This window comes from Tachyglossus aculeatus, chromosome 10, assembly GCF_015852505.1.
Source record: "Tachyglossus aculeatus isolate mTacAcu1 chromosome 10, mTacAcu1.pri, whole genome shotgun sequence".
Taxonomy (NCBI): Eukaryota; Metazoa; Chordata; class Mammalia; order Monotremata; family Tachyglossidae; genus Tachyglossus; species Tachyglossus aculeatus.
In genome coordinates this window covers 33,659,998-33,679,149 of record NC_052075.1, presented here as the reverse complement: position 1 = coordinate 33,679,149, position 19,152 = coordinate 33,659,998, and the positions used below count along the sequence as shown (strand labels likewise).

The window sequence follows — 19,152 nt, the reverse complement described above, 5'->3', positions numbered from 1 at the left end:
GGCTTGCTACGGCTCCCACACAGCAACCACATTTTTAACATGTGTTTTTTATTGCAAGATCACTAGCACATTCTCCCACAATCAGTAACCTGGAGAATACATATCATGAAGCAGACCTTCTTATATTGCTGCATACATCTGCTCTGAAAATAATTTTTTCCAGACTAATGGAAATGGAAGCCGGGCTTCTCTGACAGCTCTAGCTGACTTATTCTCACAGGATTAGAGGGGAAAAAATTAGAAGAAAGAGGACTTTTCCAGACCCATTAGAATCCTTTAATGCCTGAGAAACTCCAGGACTACGAATAGTTGGTATTCCTTTCACCCAGATTTGCCTTAGGTCAGACGTGTCAAAGCTATGACCTGTAGCAGGATACTGTGACGTTCTGAGAAGCAGCGTGGCTCAGTGGAAAGAGCAAGGGCTTTGGAGTCAGAGGTCATAGGTTCAAATCCCGGCGCCGCCAAATGTCAGCTGTGTGACTTTGGGCAAGTCACTTAACTTCTCTGTGCCTCAGTTACCTCCTCTGTAAAATGGTGCTTAAGACTGTGAGCCCCATGGGACCCAGACTGTGCCCAACCTAATTACCTTGTATCTACCCCAGTGCCTGGCACATTGTAAGTGCTTAACAAATACCACCCAAAAATGAGGTGTTATTGGATGGCCCCTCCCCAATGTGTGCCAAGTTGTTTGGTCCTTGGATCTACCTAGGAATGGCTCCCGTGGCAACAGCCACTCCCAAGCCCAGAGAGGGAGGCAGAAATAAGCGAGGGGGGGGGGGGGCGGGGGATGGAACCCCCGCTTTAGTTTTCATGCTGCAGCAAGCTATCTTAAGGGCTGGACAGAATAATAATAATAATAATAATAATAATGGCATTTATTAAGCACTTACTATGTCCTAAGCAAAATAGAGGTGAAGCAGGGGTTAGAACCCAGGTCCTTCTAGCTCCTGGGCAGATGCTCTATCCACGATTTCCTGCTGTTTCCCCTGTCCAAAGAAAACCCACATGGGTCAGAGAAAAAGTAAAGCAGAACTCACAAGAAGAGTGTTCCTTCCGGTACAAAAAATAGTGACCAGTCAGGGATTCCGGCCAGGAGGAGTTCCAAGCGCAGAGACTCTGTCTGCTGCAACAGTTGTTACAGGCTTCTCGCTGATCTAGATGGGGAGTGCCAAGAGTGGGTAACAATGAATAATAATCACTGTGCCAAGCACTGTACTAAGCACTGGGGTAGACAAAAGTAATTGGGTTGGACACAGTCCGTTGTACATACGGCTCAGTTTTAATCTCCCTTTTCCATATGAGGTCACTGACGCACAAGGAAGTGAAGTGACTTGACCAAAGTCACACAGCAGACATGACAGAGTCAGGATTAGAACCCAGGTCCTTCTGATTCCTAAGCCCATGCTCTATTTACTAGACCATGCTGCTTCAGGGTGACGGCTACAGATAGCACATGAGGCCCCAAGCAAGCCTGGCTCAGCCCCGGGCCAGGGTGGGCAGAATGCAGGACCACTCCGTGGGGGGTGGAGGGCATAGGGGTCTTGCCAGGAGTAAGCCTCACCATAGGAAGTGGCCGAAGGCAGTGTCGGGTTAAGGACTGTATGGTTGTTCCATTTGATGTCTCCCCACCAATGTCTGGTTATTATTTTCACATCATTATTGTTATTGTTATTATCAAGATTGCATTTTTTAAGTCCTTACTATGTGTCAAGCTCTATACTAAATGCTGGATTAGACAGAAGACAATCAGGTCAAAAACGGTCCCTGTACCACATGGGGCTCACAGTCTAAATAGGAGGGGGAATAGGTAATGAATCCCCTACTTTGCAGTTGAGGAAATTGATGCCCTAAGAAATCATGGGACCTACCCAGGGTCACATAGCAGACAAGCGGCAGAGCTGAGATGAGAACCTAGGTCTTTTGATCTTTCCATCAGACCATACTGCTCCTCTGGTTCTGTCGGAGGCCCCAGCAGCTGCCTCATGGTCTGCCTGGATCCTCCCTGCCACTTCCCAACCCCAACCCCAATCCCACTCCGACCCAGGAGACTGCGCTGTTTCCAGGACAAAGTAGGTGATAGTTGCCTGAAATCGTTCCTTACCTCCCAACCTCCACCCCCCAGCACCCCTCTTCCATTGTAATTTTTGTCCCTGCTTTAATCTGGATAGGCCCAAAATGTCATCATGTTATGCCACTTGCTTGGCGCCAATGAATGTGATGCCATGAGCATACAGGCAAGAAATGTCTTACTTTCACCCCTGCATCTTGGTGAGGGGTGGGGGTGGGAGAGAGAGAGGGAGAGAGAAAGAGTGTATGTGCATGTGCACATGTGTATATGTGTGTACGTGAAATTGGGCCAGAGGGGGAAAGGGTTGTCTGTCTCTAAGGAGGCAGGCATGGCCAAGGAATCAAGAGTTCAGGGTTCTAAACATGGCTCGGCATTTTGCCTGGTTTGTGACTTTGAGCAAGGCACTTGACTTCTCTGAGTCTCAATTTTCTCATCTACAAAAGGGGGATAAAATATCTACTCTCCCTCTCTCCTAGACTATGAGCCCCATGTGGGACAGTGACGGTGACTGATCTGATCAGCCTGTAACATCCCCAGTGCTTGGTGTATTAATAAATTATTAATAGCCATTAATAAATACCATCATCGCTTGAGCCTCTCTCTCTGACTCTGACTCCACTCAAGCTCTCTCTTCTCTCTGTTCCTGGCTCCCTTCTTTTTTCTTTCAATCAACGATATGTATTGAGTGCTTACTGTTTGCAGGGCACTGTACTAAGCGATTGGGAGAATACACAACAATAGAGTTGGTAGGCACGTTCCCTGACCACAGTGAGCTTATAGTCATGATAATTTTCTTGTCTTCTCTCCCTCACCTAACGTTGGACCACTGTCCTCAGCCCAAAAGATTTACCCGACAATGTCCCTGCCAAAAAATAATGAAGACTATTCTATTCAGTGACTTCACTCATTAATAATAATAATAATAATTGTGTTGTTTGTTAAGCGCCTGCTATGTTCCAGGCACTGGGGTAGACACAAGTAAGTCGGGTTGGGCTCATTCCCTGTCCCACATGGGGCTCACTGTCTCAATCCCCATTTTACAGATGAGGCAACTGAGCCCCAGAGGAGTGAAGTGACTTGTCCAAGGTCATACAGCAGAGCCGGTATTAGAACCCATGACCTTCTGACTCCCAAGCCCAGGCTCTAATCATTTTGCCATGCTGCTCCTCATTTCCTTTAACAAAGAATCAGGTTACCAATCAAGAGCTTAGTACAGAGCTCTACACACAGTAAGCTCTCAATAAATATTACTGATGGACAATAATCTTACAGGGACTGCACTGGCAATTTGCAATTTTTTTTCAAGTGCGGGCCATGGATGGATGCATGTTGGCATGTGTGGCTCATCCCCAGGCATGTCTTTGGCATGCCTACCTCAGTACAAAGCTCTATTTTGCATTACCCACTAACCAACACTCAGGGGGCAGATGCTCCTCTAGCGCACATCTACTCACTGTACCTTAATCTCATCTGTCCCACTGTCGACGCTTTGTTCTCATCTTCCCTCTGTCCTGGAAGTCTTCCCCCTTCATCTTCAACAGTCCACCACTCTCTCCACCTTCAAAATCCTTCTAAAATCACACCAGCTCCAAAAGGCCTTCCCCACGTAAACCCTCATTTGCCCTATTCACCCATGCACTTAGATCCGTACCCCTTAAACACTTGAAATTCACCCCACCCGCAGTCCCATGGGACTTTTGTTAATATCCACTTTCGCTGTAATGTATTTGTCTACCTCCCCTCTCTAGATTTTAAGTTCTTTGTGGGAAGGCATCATGTCTACTAACTTGATTGCTCTGTGCCTCTCCCAAGCACCTAATACAGTGTTTGGCACAAAGTACTCAATGAATACCATTGATTGATTGACTGATCATTCTTTTTTATCAGATGTGACACTACAGCAGGGTGTCCCTTAAGTCAAAGTGGAGGGAGACCCCTGCAGAGAATTCCATCCAGTTAACATACCATCAAGGGGCACAAACTCTTCCATCCAATCTTGAATTCCCAGTGTCATAGAATAAGCCCATTTCCCCGGTTAGGCAAAGAGAATCTTTCTCCTGATTTCAAAGCTGGCTTGCTGACTTAGCATGTGTTCAGCTGAGGAACCAGAAAACTCTGGTTTGTATTTACAGAAAGAAGTTTTTACTGCTTAGGAAGTTATCCCACTCAACTCACTCCATCAGGAAAAAACTGACCATGACTCAGAAATGATCCAGGGAACTACTTGGAGAAAGCACTGGATTCACTCTATTCCATGAACTAGCCAATCAATCAAATGTACTCACTGAGCGCTTACAGTGTGCAGAGAACAATATAACAGAGTTGGTAGACACATTCCTTTCCCTGTTCCTCTGTCTGTTTAGAGGACATTAAATTATGGATATGTACATAAGCGGTGTAGGATTTAGGGTGGAGTGAATATTAAGTCTTAAAGGGTACAAATATAATTTCAAGGAAAATGCAGAAGGGAGAGGGAGTGGGGAAATGAGGGATTAGTCGGGAAAGGCCTTTTGTAGGAGGTATGATTTTAATATAGCTCTGAAGGTGGGGAGAATGATTATCAGCTATGAAGCAGGAGGGAATTCCAGGCCAGATAAATGACATGGGAGAAGGGTTGGTAGCGACACAGATGAGACTGAGATACAGTAAATAGGTTGGCATTAGAGGGGCAAAGTAAGTGTGTTGAGTTCTAGAAGGAAACCCCACTGATATAAGATGAAAGGGGGCAAGGTTATTGAGGGCTTTAAAGCCAATGGTAAGGAGTTTCTGTTTGACACGGAGGTGGATGAGGACTACTAGAGGAACTTGAGGAGTGGGAAGACATAAATGTTTCTGGAGAAAAATGATTTGGGTAGCAGAGTGAAGTATGGACTGGAGTGGGGAGAGACAGGAGGCAGGGAGGTCAGCAAGGAGGCTGATACAGTAATCAAGGTGGGATAGGGTAACTTTCAATCAAGGTGGTAACATTTTGGATGGAGAGGAGAGGGGAGATTTTAGTGATGTTGTGAAGCAGTGTGGCTAGTGGAAAGAGCACAGGCTTGGGAGTCAGAGGACGTGGGTTCTAATCATGACTCCACCACTTGTCTGCTGTGTGGCTTTGGGCAAGTCACTTAACTTCTCTGTGCCTCAGTTACCTCATCTGTAAAACGGGGAATAAGACTGTGAACCCCATGTGGGACAACCTGATAACCTTGTATCTACCCCAGCGCTTAGAACAGTGCTTTGCACATAGTAAGCGCTTAACAAATACCATCATTATTATTATTCTCTGTGCCTCAGTTACCTCATCTGTAAAATGGGGATTAAGACTGTGAGCCCCACATGGGAGTACCTGATTACTTTGTAACTACCCCGGTGCTTAGACCAGTGCTTGGCACATAGCGCTTAACAAACACCATGATTATTATTATTATTATTATTATTATTATTATTATTATTATTATTATTAACATAGAACCAATTCAATTTCATGACACTGAATGTGTGGGTTGTATGAGAGAGACAAGTCTACCATGGCTGAAATCAGCTAGAGGACAAGGGGATGCTTCCTACGTCTGGAGAGCATTAGCACTTCAGAATGCTATGGAAATCAGTATTTATTATGTACTGTGTGGAACATTGAGGTAAGCCCTTGGGAGAAAGCCAAAAACACAGTCCCTACCCTCGTGGATGTAGTCTCTGTAGGTTTCATGGTTTTAAGAACTTTATGTTTGAGACAGACTAGCAGCAGGAGTTTTATTATCTCAGAAGCCTCCGGCAGGAGGCTAAGGGTATCCATGGGGCACTCCCATGGCCTCCTTCCAGTGCCATTAATTACAATAATTGTGGTATTTGTTAAGCGCTTACTATGTGCCAGGCATTGTTCTAAGTGCTAGGGCAGATACAAGGTAATTGGGTGGGACACAGTCCCGGTCCCACATAGGGCACACGGTCATTCATTCATTCATTCAATCGTATTTATTGAGCGCTTACTGTGTGCAGAGCACTGTACCAAGCGCTTGGGAAGTACAAGTTGACAACATATAGAGGCGGTCCCTACCTAACAACAGGCTCACAGTCTAGAAGGGGGAGACAGACAACCCAAGCAGAAAGGGCTAGCTGCGTAATGAAAGGACATAACTGATGAAATAGAAATTAAATGGGGCTACGCGCTTCAGCTGCAGAGGTGAGGGCAGATCTGAGCAACAGTAAACAGCAGAAACCCTCATCTGGGGCCAATGTCAACACCCGTCCATAAGTATAAAGACACAATATCAATTCACAACCACAGGCGTCACACCCTCTTAAGGGGTCATTATCAAATTGGGGTAAAATCCCTCCGGCAGATTCCTCTCCTGTCTTAATCCCCATTTTAAAGATGAGGGATCTGAGGCACAGAGAAGGTAAGCGATTTGCCCAAGGTCACATAGCAGACAAGTGGCAGAGCCTGGATTAGAACCCTGGTCCTTCTGACTCCCAGGACCATGTTCTATCCACTAGGCCATGCTACTTCCAAGCATTTGACCTCATCTTGAGCGCTGCTACCTCTATCCATACGCCTATAACGACGCCACGGGACTCTTCTGGACTGGAAAGGTTGAGGTGTACCTGTGAATCAAAATAACAGGCCCAAGTACTGAAGCAATATTAAAATAATAGGATAAACTTCTGTAATTTTCAGTGTCCTATAGCTACTACGATAAGGTATGGTTGGAGGAAATTTGGAACAAATTTCCGAAAAGGTAACCCAGTATAGAACACTTGAATCAAAGCCCTTCTCCACACTGACCCTGGCAGCCCAGGAAGGCTGAAGCTATGCCCAGGTTCTCAGTGCTGAGAGATTCGCTTAATAAATATGATTGAATGAATTCCAGGCATTCAACTTCCTGGCATGTCAGGGAAGAAGGGTAAGAGGAGAGAGGAGAAAAGTCAGCAAGTGAAACTGGGGCAACCCTCTCGTGCTGCCTCAACCGCCCCCTGCACTGATCTACAGCTACTCATATCTAGGTTTGCCTCACTAGTCAACCCATCTTTCAATCAATGATATTTATTGAGTGCTCACTGTGTGCAGAGCACTACAGTAAGCACTTGGGAGAGTACAAGACAACAGAGTTGGTAGACAGGAGCAGCAGGCAGCTTACTCTTAGTAAGTGTTGAGAGGGAGGCTGTGTAGCTTCACAAAGGAGCCGATTCCTCAAAGGCCGCGGGGTTAAATCTGCAGACAGCAGATAACTGGAAAGGAGGGATGAACAGGGAGAAAGAGACTCTGCTTCCAGTGGGTTAATCAATCAGTCGATAGTATTTACTGAGTGCTTACTGTGTGTGTAGAGCTGTCTACTAAGCATGTGGAAAGAGACTCTGTTTCCATTGGGTTAACAATCTATCGATAGTATTTATTGAGCACTTACTGTGTGCAAAACTCTCTACTACACAATGTGGAAAGAGAATGCTTCCAGTGGGTTAGTCAATCAATTAATGGTACTTAATGAGAACTTACTGTGTGTGCAGAGCCCTCTATTAAGCATGTGTGTGGGCTGGGTGGGGGGTAATCCCATAGAGTAGGTAGTCAATCCTTTTCTCAAGGAATAACAGAGGGGCTTACACCTTTCAGTCACTCCTTTGCCACCCCAAGGTTCTGTGGACCTCACCAGGGACCCTCTTGGCCGCAGGACTCACAAAGCAGTGGGAAGAAGCCGTCCTTTCCATTCAATCATATTGCATTCAATCGTATTTATTTAGTGCTTACTGTGTGCGGAGCACTGTACTAAGCACTTGAGAGAGAACAATACAGCAATAGACACATTCACTGTCCACAAGGAACTTACAGTCTGATGGACTCCAGTCATGATGGGCCCTAGCTCTAGTACTTTTTCACTTTTGCCTCCTTATTTTTAGATTCTTACAAATCTTTTGGTCCAAAAAGCTCACTCCTTTTCCACATGGACCTTACATTCTGTCTAGTGCTGGAAAGCAGCACTAGTTACGCGACCCCCCGAGCTCCCTTCAAGGCCCTGCTGAGAGCTCACCTCCTCCAGGAGGCCTTCCCAGACTGAGCCCCTTCCTTCCTCTCCCCCTCATCCCCCTCTCCATCCCCCCATCTTACCTCCTTCCCTTCCCCACAGCACCTGTATATATGTATATATGGTTGTACATATTTATTACTCTATTTATTTATTTATTTTACTTGTACATTTCTATTCTATTTATTTTATTTTGTTGGTATGTTTGGTTTTGTTCTCTGTCTCCCCCTTTCAGACTGTGAGCCCACTGTTGGGTAGGGACTGTCTCTATGTGTTGCCAATTTGTACTTTCCAAGCGCTTAGTACAGTGCTCTGCACATAGTAAGCGCTCAATAAATACGATTGATTGATTCTGTCTTATCCTCTTATAGTCTAGAGGGAGGGGAATTGGACACAGATATAAATGAATAATTTATTAATTTATATTAGTGATAATACTGATAATAAAATTACTACTACAATGTAGTCTAGTAGAAAGAGCATGAAACTAGGAATCCAAAAACCCAAGATCTAGTCCCAGTTCTGCCACTGTTGCTGTTGGACCCACTTAATCTCTGTACCCTGTTTCCTCAGATATAGAAAGGGGATGGAATGTAAGACCCGCGTGGGACAAAAAGTAGGTACCATCTGATAATCTGGAGTACGTATAAAATAGGCACATGTATGTGTGTGTGTAGAGAGAGAGAGAGAAGTGTGATGTTTAAATCATACTTGAAGTCATAAATATGAATCAAAACACTGCCTGCATTGTGTTTTCCTTTGTCCAGTGTTTCTTCATGCCCTTTGCTCTTGCTGAAGCAGTCATGGAGATTAATCCATAGTGCTAGTCAGTCAACACTCCGCAAAATTCAGCAGAGTGCATATGTGCCTGAAAGGGCCAATGTGGAACCCAAAGTCCTTTCCACCCTACACACACAAAACGACTGTCTCTTGCAATGAGGTCATGTTTAATGTTGGCAGCATCTGGCTCTGTTTTCACATTTGTCTCTTTTCAAAATTCTTACAGATATTCTGGTCAAAAAAGGCCCACTCCTTTCTTGATTGTGGCATACTATACTGCTCTATCATCAGAAATTGACTCCCAATTTTCAGCTGGAAAGCAGCACTGTCTGAAGCTTCATTTGACCATACCCATAAAGTGTTTCCACTATTCCCCTTGGTTTTGGTTTCCCAATTCCAGCTCATCCTTCAGCAGCTGCTTTGAGTAGGCTGCTGTGGTTCATTCTCCCCACTTGCCCCACCCATCCAGCTGTGTGGAGGTGAACAGAGGAGACTGAGTTTGTTCCAGAACTGCATGGTTTGTGATCCTGCCTTGCCATTTTATGCTGGGTGTTGCTCACAAATGATGCTGATGGAACCACTCAAAGAGCAGCCCAGACGTTTGTGTGGGGTCATCTCACAGCCATAGAGAAGGCTGGACAGCCCCACAGCTCTTTAGACCTTTATTTTGACCTGAAGTCCAATATCATGCTATTGCCACACTGTTTGTCGGTCTCCCAAAGAACGTGCCAGTCTTCTGGAATCGTTTTCTACTGCCTGTCTATTGTTATGTGGTGCCACCCAAGTAGTAAAATTCTGTCACAGCATTTAGTTCTTGGTTGTCAACATGAATTTTTAGTTGTGTGTTTGGCTTCCCTGGTAGAGGCAGACACACCAACTCAGTTTTCTTTACCCCATAATGCGTGGCTGATTTGGTGAAGTGGTTTATAATCATTACAATCATGTCTTGCTGGTGGTGGGCCTATTATCTCCTGTTTTCACCGATTCTTAAATGGTCATCTCTAGAACTTTGAATGACGCTTGAAGTTGGTTGACTTGCAAGAGGTTCCCATAGGAGCAGACACGAATTCTAATACCTGTATCCAGGTGTCTTTGTTGGGTCTTCCAACATGGTTGCTGAAAATACACTGAACAGACCATGCTCACTTTGTGCCCTGCTCTACTCCACTGGTAATGAGGAATGGATCAGACAAGTCACTTTCAGCTCTGACCCAGCCAGCCACGCCATCATGGAGGGGTCTCAGAACCTTGAGGAACATTTCAGAGCAGCTAAATCTGTTCAGCAATTTCCAGAGATCAGATTTACGGATGGTTCCAAATGCTTTTGTATGATTTATGAAAATCAAATGAAGACCTTTGGAGTATTGCTAGTAGTAGCAGTAATAGAATTTATTGAGTAACCAATTGGTATGGTGCACTGTACTAGAACAGAATGAAGAAGCAATGCATCCCCTATCCATAAGGATCTGACACTCTAACAGGGGAGGCAAACATAAAAATGTGACACACAGCAAAGATAATTTCCACTGTGCCAAACTATAATCTTGTAGTTATCCCACTGCTTGGTGATATATTTAGTAAATACCCTAATTTAATTAAATTAACAGTCAGAGTACGGCAAGATAGATAGGAGAATGAATAAGTGAACGAGTACTCTCCTATTTCATACAGTACTCTGCACATAGTAAGTGCTCAATAAATACTACTGATTTAGTGTTGTTAGATACTGGTATATGCAGAATACTTATGCATTCATTTAACAAGGGTTCCACGCTGGGAGAGATACAAGGTTATGAGGTTGGACACAGTCCCTATCTACAGTCTATCGGATCCCTATTTCACAGAGGAGAATGCTGAGGTCCAAAGAGGCTAAGAGACTTGCCCAAGGCCACTCCTCAGAAGGCCAGTGGAACAGCTGAGAATCAATCCCATGCCCTTTTCACTAGGCCAGGCTTGTTAACACATAAGTGCTAAGCACTAAGGATAGCCGTGTGTACCGTCAGTAATGCATATTTTCATTATGCACTTTGGCCAGCCTTTCCCAGGGAACTGTACAACAAAACAGTCATGTCTGATTACAGCATGCTATGGTAATAATAATGATGATGATAATAATGATTGTGGTATTTGTTAAGCACTTACTATGTGCCAAGCACTGATCTAAGTGCTGGGGTAGAAAGAAGGTAGTAGGGTCAGCCACAGTCCGTGTCCCACGTGGGGCTCACAGTCTTAATCCCCATTTTACAGATGAGGTAACTGAGGCCTAGAGAAGTTGCGTGACTTGCCCAAGGTCACAGCAGACAAGTGGCAGAGCCGGGATTAGAACCCACATCCTTTGACTCCCAGGGCCGTGCTCTTTCCACTAGGCCACGTGGTGTTCAGAGGAAATGACTTGTGCACAGTGGGTGAGAGCTACAGCACCAGTTCCCTGAACGTGAGATTTGCAAGGACGTAACCCCTGCCCCATTGAAGGACTGAATGTACATAAATGGTGAGGTGGATGTTGGGTTGATATAACTGGGGCGGAGGAATTCAATCAGGGAATCCTTGCTGGAGGAGATGGGATTTCAGAAGGACTCTGAACCTGGGGCATGTTGTAGTCTGGAGGGTTTGAATGTGCATGTGAGTCGGGAGGAGGGGGTGGGTTGGATTTAGGAAAGGGGAAAGGTTGAGAATAATTGCCTTGCCCCGGTTAAAAGCTATTCACAAGCCTTTCTGGTGGTCACCTCTTTGATACCCTTCCAATCCTATACTGAACTCTGCAGGGGTGGGAGGACTGAACTCAATGAGTAAAGAGAAGGAAAAACCTAAAACAAAGAAAAGTTTAAAAGGGAATGCTTTGTCAGACATGCCAATTAGCCCCCACCTACAACCCTGGGTCTAAAAGAAATCAGAAAGTTTAGCGGGGTCTGGCCCTGATTCTCTCCCCTCTTTGTTTGGTTTTGAATGGCATTTTCCTTGATGAACAATCTCAGGATGCAGACGTAAACTCATGGTCTCTGACCAGTGAAAATGATTGTGGAACAGAATATTTAGGGAATCCATCTGCAAGGCTGAATGAATTGTACCTTTCCATCATAGTCAAGTTATTCTATATCTACAGATCACTGGCACTTTGGCACTATTCCCATTTACGGTTTCTCTGAAGAAGAAAATTCCTGTTTCATTCCCTGATGTTTTGACAGTTTGAGAAAGCTTATGGTACTTTTTATCATCAGAGACTAGACTTAGCTACCATATATCTAACTGGAAAGCTTATGGTGATGGGGGCTCACCCCCAATCATAATAACTTAATTTCCCTTAAATCCTCACGACAAATATGCTTTGTTTGTTCAGATTATTTTTTGGGATCCTTCCTGAACTACCCCAGCTAAAGCTTTGTAGGAACTAAGTCAAGATCTAATCCATTTATGTTGCCTCTCTAAATTTTATAGACTACTTGTCCTACAAAATAGTCCTAAAATATGTTTTTCTAAATTAATTTTCAAGTAATAAAACTTTATTCCTTCCACTAACATGAGTATTTAACCTGGTTTGTAACACTTTCCTTAGACCCCCTTTAAACTGGAGCCAGCCATCTTGTGATCTAGTGACCAGATGCGACCAGCAGTATACTTTGGCAGTAAATGTGAATGAGAATATATTTTACTTCCATCTTTATTGGCTCTGAGTTTAAATTTGCTGAAAACTGACACAAAATGGATTCAAATGCTCTTGGTGAAAGCAATTCATGATTTCAGGGGAAACTACACCTCTTTCCCGCTTCATTATTTGTGCCATTTATCTGTTTTTCAACTGAAAAATGCCTATAAAATATTCCAGGCTGGGTCCAAGATCATCTATGTCATACTTTAATTTCACTTATGTCACATTAACTGGACACATGCTAATTCATTTGATCTCTCTAGCAATGTTCTCTCAACAAGTTTAAATATGTTTTCACACAGAATTACGAGAACATCTTAATTCTGGGGAAGAACAGAAGAGTTCATCAGTTATGCATATCTCCACAGCTCTGCATACCTGACTGCATTAGGTCTCTTGCACTCTTCATTTTGAGGTCACAAGAAAACTGTAAGTACTGTAATGAAACCACAGCCTTGTCTGTGTTTTCTCACACAACCCTGGCCCGAATCATAAATATTTCAAGTCTTGTTGTCTTAACTCTAAGAGATTAGTTTGAGTTTTTTTTCCAGAAATGCTTCATTTTAAACATACCTCTTTGTCTTCAAAAGGTCTCTCTGTCCAGTCATCATTCTCTAATAAAATGACCAAGTACCAGTAAAAGAACTAGGTTTCACCAAAATTATAATTAAGAAGCCCCACAAAGCAGCTTTTTAAAAAGAAGTGTCTTCTAAGCACAATTTTAATATGATGCTCAGTGACCAAGAGCTTTTAATATAATGCACATTTAGAAGCTATTTATGACTCTTTTAAAAATCATCAAACAATAAGGAGACTAATGTTTCATGCAAGACACAACGTCTCTGCCGTCAGGAAGGAACTCAGGGAAAATTAAAGGTGAGGATGAGAATCAGGAAAAGCCTGTGGGGTGGGGTGGAATCAGCGTGGCCTAGTGGAAAGAGCAAGGGCCTGGGATTCAGAAAGACCTGCGTCCTAACCCCGGCTCCGCCACTTGTCTGTTCTGTAACCTTGATCAAGTCACTTCATTTCTCTTTGCCTCAGTCATCTCATCTGCAAAATGGGGATTACGGCTGTGAACCCCATGTGGGACAGGGCCTGAGTACAACCTAGTAAACCTGTATCTACCCCAGCGCTCAGTAGAGCACCTGGCACATAGTATGCGCTTAACATATACCACATAAGAAAAAAAAAGAAAAAATAATGAGAGAGGGGAAATCCTAGCTGGGCAAATACAGGGAATCAATGGCAGATTTCCAAGAAAGAGGGAAGAGGAAAGACTCTGAATGAGCTAATTTCTCCTGGGCATCGAAAAGTCATAAATATGGGCTCTGAGGCAGGCCTGCCTGTCAATGTGGAAGAGCATCTTTCTGAATTTGGAAGGGACAGGGAGACCATCCCAAGTTGTTCTGAACAGCAGACCAGATGGGGATGGGCAAGAGTGCCTGGGGATTCTGGGCAAGGAACTCCTTTCTACGACCTGTTCCTGAGGCTTTGCTTCCATTCCTCCCTTCTCCCTCGACTGAGACAGGAGAGCCTCATCGGCAAGTAGGCTGCCATCGGGCCCCTGTACAGCCTGACCTGTGGCTGGCCTCTGTCAGCCTCAGGAAGTTTTTGAGAAAACACACACACACACACACACACACACACACACACACACAATTAATGAACGGGTATCGATCACTGAAGACACCACGGAGTGGCTGGCAAAATCTTTTTCCTCAGAGATTACTGGAGTGTTTTCTTCATTGCTACTTTCATCTTCCCCTCCTCCCCTTTCTGAGGTAGCACCCTCAGAGGCCTGCATGGAGGTGGGGCTCTCGGTGACCCTGGAACCTCCATGGGCCAGCCGGTCTCTTAAAAGCTCCCTTCTTGCTGAATAAAGGTCCACTGAAATGGGAAAAAGAAACGTGTGCCCCACACTCGGAGTGTGGTGAGGTGGGTGGCAGCCCCTGCCAAACACAGCACAGAAAGCAGGAATAAAAGTTTCCAGAAACACTTTGACTGGGCCCCTACCTACCAGAATGTTTCTGCCAAGCAAACCCTTTAGAAGTCCTCTCACCTCCATACCCCCATTTCCCTCTACTCCGGCCCCCAGCCCTGCCTGCCGGAGGTGTCTCCCCACCTCTGGAAATGCTGGCAGAAGTTTCTGATGCTTCCTAAGGCAGTAAAAGCCAAGAGATGCTTGGCTACAGTTAGCAAAGTCAACATTTTTGGAGGAATTTGTTTTCTGACCCAACCAGGGTTTATGGTAGAAGTAGACCCAGGGGCTCTTGGGTTACAACCAAGTGAAGCTGCTATTTGCCAAAACATCCATCTTGCTTCATGGGAAGGGAAGTTGCCTGTGGAATACTCCATCCTGGACAGCCTTCTTCCTGGGAGAGGAATTTCCTCTCATTTCAGCTACCCGATCGGCTCAACTGTGGAGCCTGGGAAGCCAGGAATGGCAAAGGGACCCCTTACTTTCCACTACCGCATAAAATGTACATCAAAGAAGCCTGGGCACAGTGAAATCTGCACCCCAAAAGGGAAAAGCAGACATTTAAAAAGGGTAGTGCTTTTCCCCAGGGAGAGTCCAGTGCTGGGTTTTTTTTTTTTTCATTTTTGCTTTAAATATTTTTAAAGAAAAATTATCTTTAATAACAGCATTATGTGACATGTTTACACCAACTAGGAATTAATGTGTGTTTGAGAGAAAAAAACAAAAACATTCTAGTCTTGGATAATGCGGCCCAAGCTCCTTATGCCCTGGAAGTTTCCCCTTTCTGTTTCTCATTTTCCATTCACAGCTCCTTCCTTGAACCAACCACCACCATCACCAAAGTAGAAATTCCCATCAGCCAGGGTCAGAACCAAGAGGCAGAGTAAATGAAAGGTGAGGAGGGCAGAAGTCTTTTGGGTGAAGGGTTGGGGGTGGGGGGGACTGGGTCGGGGGAACGCCAGGGCTGGAAATTCCTGCCAGCACTGCAGGGCACAGCTTGCTCAAGATGAATCTCTTACAAACCCAGAATGTTTTTCAACCTGGAAGGGGGTGACTCCTGGGTCAAAAAATCCTGGCTGTGCACAGATTCAAGCTTTCAGCCCTTTCCTCACCATTCTGCCTCTGGAACAGGGTTGGAGCAAGCACCCAAGGTGCTGACAGCGGGAATCAAAGGTGTCAGCTGCCAGAAGACGCCAAAGACACTACCATGTCCTCCCAGGCTCGGGAAAACACATCTCTGATATCTTCTGCTGCCTGCCAAAGCTGGAAGACTGCAGCGGCACAAAGACCCTACAACATGAATGATAGAGAAGTGATACAGAGGATAGAGCTAGAAAGATAGACAAAGGGAGAGAGAGACAGAGAGATAGAGATGGACAGTCACATAGGTGCCACCGAGGAGGTATTTGGTGCCACTGATAGACGTGAAAGCTTCTGAGTCATAGGTAGGTTGCTTATCATTGGCAATATTTTGTCCAGTTTTTATTGGACATCTCTGACAGTTCACTAAAGGGCCTCGAGTTTTCTGAGTAGAGCTCTGCTCGGCTGTAACATGACTTTTCACTAGGCGCTCTGGCTAGAATGCTGTTAGGAATCATTCTTCCAACAGCGGGAGCCCGTTTGGGGTATGGAACGCCCCAGGATAGGAAGAAAGAGAATTGTGATTATATATGGCATGAGAACAGGTGACTACGACTGAGTGAGTTTCCTTTAATGGGAGGTTGTGCAGGAACGCAATCTCCACACTATGGGGAAGCTGGATGTATCTCCTGCAGAGAAATGGGTGGCTCACTGAAAAGGACCCCACTTATTGTCTGTCGGATCACTGGGACATAGATTGCTACCGTCACAAATGAATGGCAACACTGTTCATGTAAACTGTAAATAATCAAAAACAAACACTGATCAGTTCAAGGGTGGAATTTGGCTCTGTCTCTGCCAATGGGCCTACTGTGTAAACAGAAGAATTCATGGCAACCGCAGGGGAAGAGTGGGAAGGGTAGGTGAACAGAGAGAAATGGAAATAAGAGTTGCCTTCATCATTTGATAACTGTGAGGGGTAAAATGGTGGTGCTCGTGAGATGCTGTGAGGGAACATCAATCAATCAATGGTATTTATTAAGCACTTACTCTGTGCAGACCACTGTACTAAGCACTAAGGAGAGTACAAAACAGAATTGATAGACCTGTTCCCTGCCCATCATGAGCTTACAGGCTAGAGAGCTTAGAGTCTAGGGTAGATTTTAAAACACAATACAAATGAACCATCTCATACCTTTAACTTTCTCCCTTTATGGCTGCTCCCATTGAATTTATCCAAATCCCTCTGAGCTAGCCAAACAGTTTCCTGTGGGAGTGACTTCCAAGTGCTCCATCCTCCCACCACACCACCTCTCTCTCTCCCTCTCTCACCCCCCATCCCCTATGGGAAAAGAAGTATTCCCTTTTGGCTGTTTTAAACCTGCTAACCTCAAACTTCAATGGATGCCCCCTCAATTTGATGTCGTGAGTTTGGAGAACAATTCCAAGTTTGCCCTGTCCACATTCTTCCTGATTTAGTAATCTTGAATTCTGTCCTCTCTCAGCCCACACCTCTTCAGACTGAAAGGCCCTAAACAATCAATCAGTGGTAGTTACTGTGCCATACTGTGTGCACAGCACTGTATTAAGCCTTGGGGAGAGTACAGTAGAACAGAGTTGTTAGACCCGTTCCATACCTGGCCTAGTGGATAGAGCATGGGCCTGAGAGTCGGAAGGACCTGGGTTCTAAACTACTCTTTGCCTCAGTTACCTCCTCTGTAAAATGGGGATTAAGGCTGTGAGTTGCATGTGGGACAGGGACTGTGCCCAACCTGTTTAGCTTGTATCTGCCCCGATGTTTAGTACAGTGCCTGGCACATAGTAAGCACTTAACAAATACCATAAAAATACAAACAAACAAATTAGCTTACAGTCCCTTACTTTTTAAGTGAAGAAGTCGTAAGGAGTTGAGTGTGGAAGCCGGCTTCGTCCCTTGTCTTCTGTGTGACCTTGGGCAAACCACTTAGCTTCTCTGTCCCTCAGTTACCTCATCTGTAAAATGGGGATTAAAACCGTGAGCCCCTGTGGAGCAACCTGATTACCCTGTATCTACCCCAGCGCTTAGAACAGTGTTTGGCATGCAGTAAGTGCTTAACAAAAAACATAATAATAATTATTATTATTATCATTATTATGTCAGGGACGGACATGCTCTTACTTAGACTGTGAGCCCCATGTGGGACAGAGACTCTATCTGGCTATATTAAATTGCATCATCCCAGCACTTAGAATAGTGCTTGACCCAGAGTCGGGGCTTAACAAATACCATAAAACAAATAAACAGAGGGGGAAAGAGATGTTAAGAGGGTGGCAGGAAGGCCTTTTACCCTGGAGCCAAAAGAGCAACCTAGCCAAACAGAGACCAAGGGGTTTGCAAAATCATGGACAATAGAACAGGTTTGGCTTTCCTGGGGATTAAGATACTGTCACAGAAATTGATTCCTGAATCAGTGAATGTATGAACTTGGAACTGGACTAATTCTGGCTTTAAAAATAAACTTTTCTGATCTTACCTACCTGCCTTTATCTCAAGGGTCGCCTCCCTTTTACCACAGCTTTCTCTCCAGTCCACAACCACCACTCTAGCCTACCTCCCAGTGGAAAGAGCATGGGCCTGAGAGCCAGAGGTACTCGGTTCTATTTTGGGCTCTTCCGCTTGCCTGCTGCATGGCCATGGGCGAGTCTCTATGCCTCAGTTTCCTCATCTGCAAGATAGGTATTCAATATCTGTTCTCCCTCCATCTTGGAATGTGAGCCCCAAGTGGGACAGGGACTGTTTCCTTCCTGCTTAGGTAGTATTTAGAACTAGAACAGTGCTTGGCACATATGGCAAGCACTTTTAACAAACACCACAATTATTATTACTATTATTATTATTATTATGTCATGATTACTGCCTCCAAACAGATGCCCATCCTCCTGCCTCTCCTCCCTCCAGCTGTTCAAACGGGCAAGGTCCTTCATTTTCCACTTTCTGGAAATCTCCAGATATTAGAGACAGTGTCATTAATTGTATTTTGTGGGGGTTTTATTTTCTGCTCAAACCAAAACAAATAAAGCCTCTTCTAAAGCATGGGGATTTTCCCTAAACTTGGAATGAACTGTACCCCTTCCTTCCTTTCTTTCCCTGCCCTACCTCAAGCCTCTCCTCTTCAGGCTCAGTCATCCCTATCTAGGGCAGGAGTCAGCGATCTTTTAGTACAGAAGAAACTAACAAATGAAACTCCTGAGCTGATGTTGTGCACATAATCGGTCCTGCACATATTAATGTCGCTTCATGGTGCACCTAATGATTTTAAACGGCTCGCCCTGCACAATGCCTATTTGATGGTGGCAGGGCTGAATTAAGCCCCCTCACCATGATGCACTGGATTACTTGCTTTGACGGGGTACCTGCATGACATCTGACATCATTACATCATGCTGGGCATGGAGCAATGTGATAATGTTATTGCACCACCCGACTGCTTCATAGCAATGGTTCTTGCTGCTGCCAGTATGGGAGAGGAAGGGAAGGAAGTGGGAAGAAGACGAGGGGAAGGGAGGGCAGTGCAGGGAAAGAGCTGGATGGAGAGATGGACCGCCACTTGTGGAGGTGAGT

General features: G+C 44.9%; 1 protein-coding gene across 1 annotated transcript in view; it reads right to left on the bottom strand.

The window, feature by feature from the left end:
• FOXP2 (forkhead box P2) overlaps positions 1-17,501 on the bottom strand; it is a 605,003-nt gene extending 587,502 nt beyond the window's left edge. Inside the window, exon 1 of the mRNA XM_038752832.1 lies at positions 17,433-17,501. The gene's annotated coding sequence lies outside the window, so the exon portion shown is untranslated. The remainder of the gene's footprint in view (positions 1-17,432) is intronic.
• Positions 17,502-19,152: the final 1,651 nt, after the last annotated feature.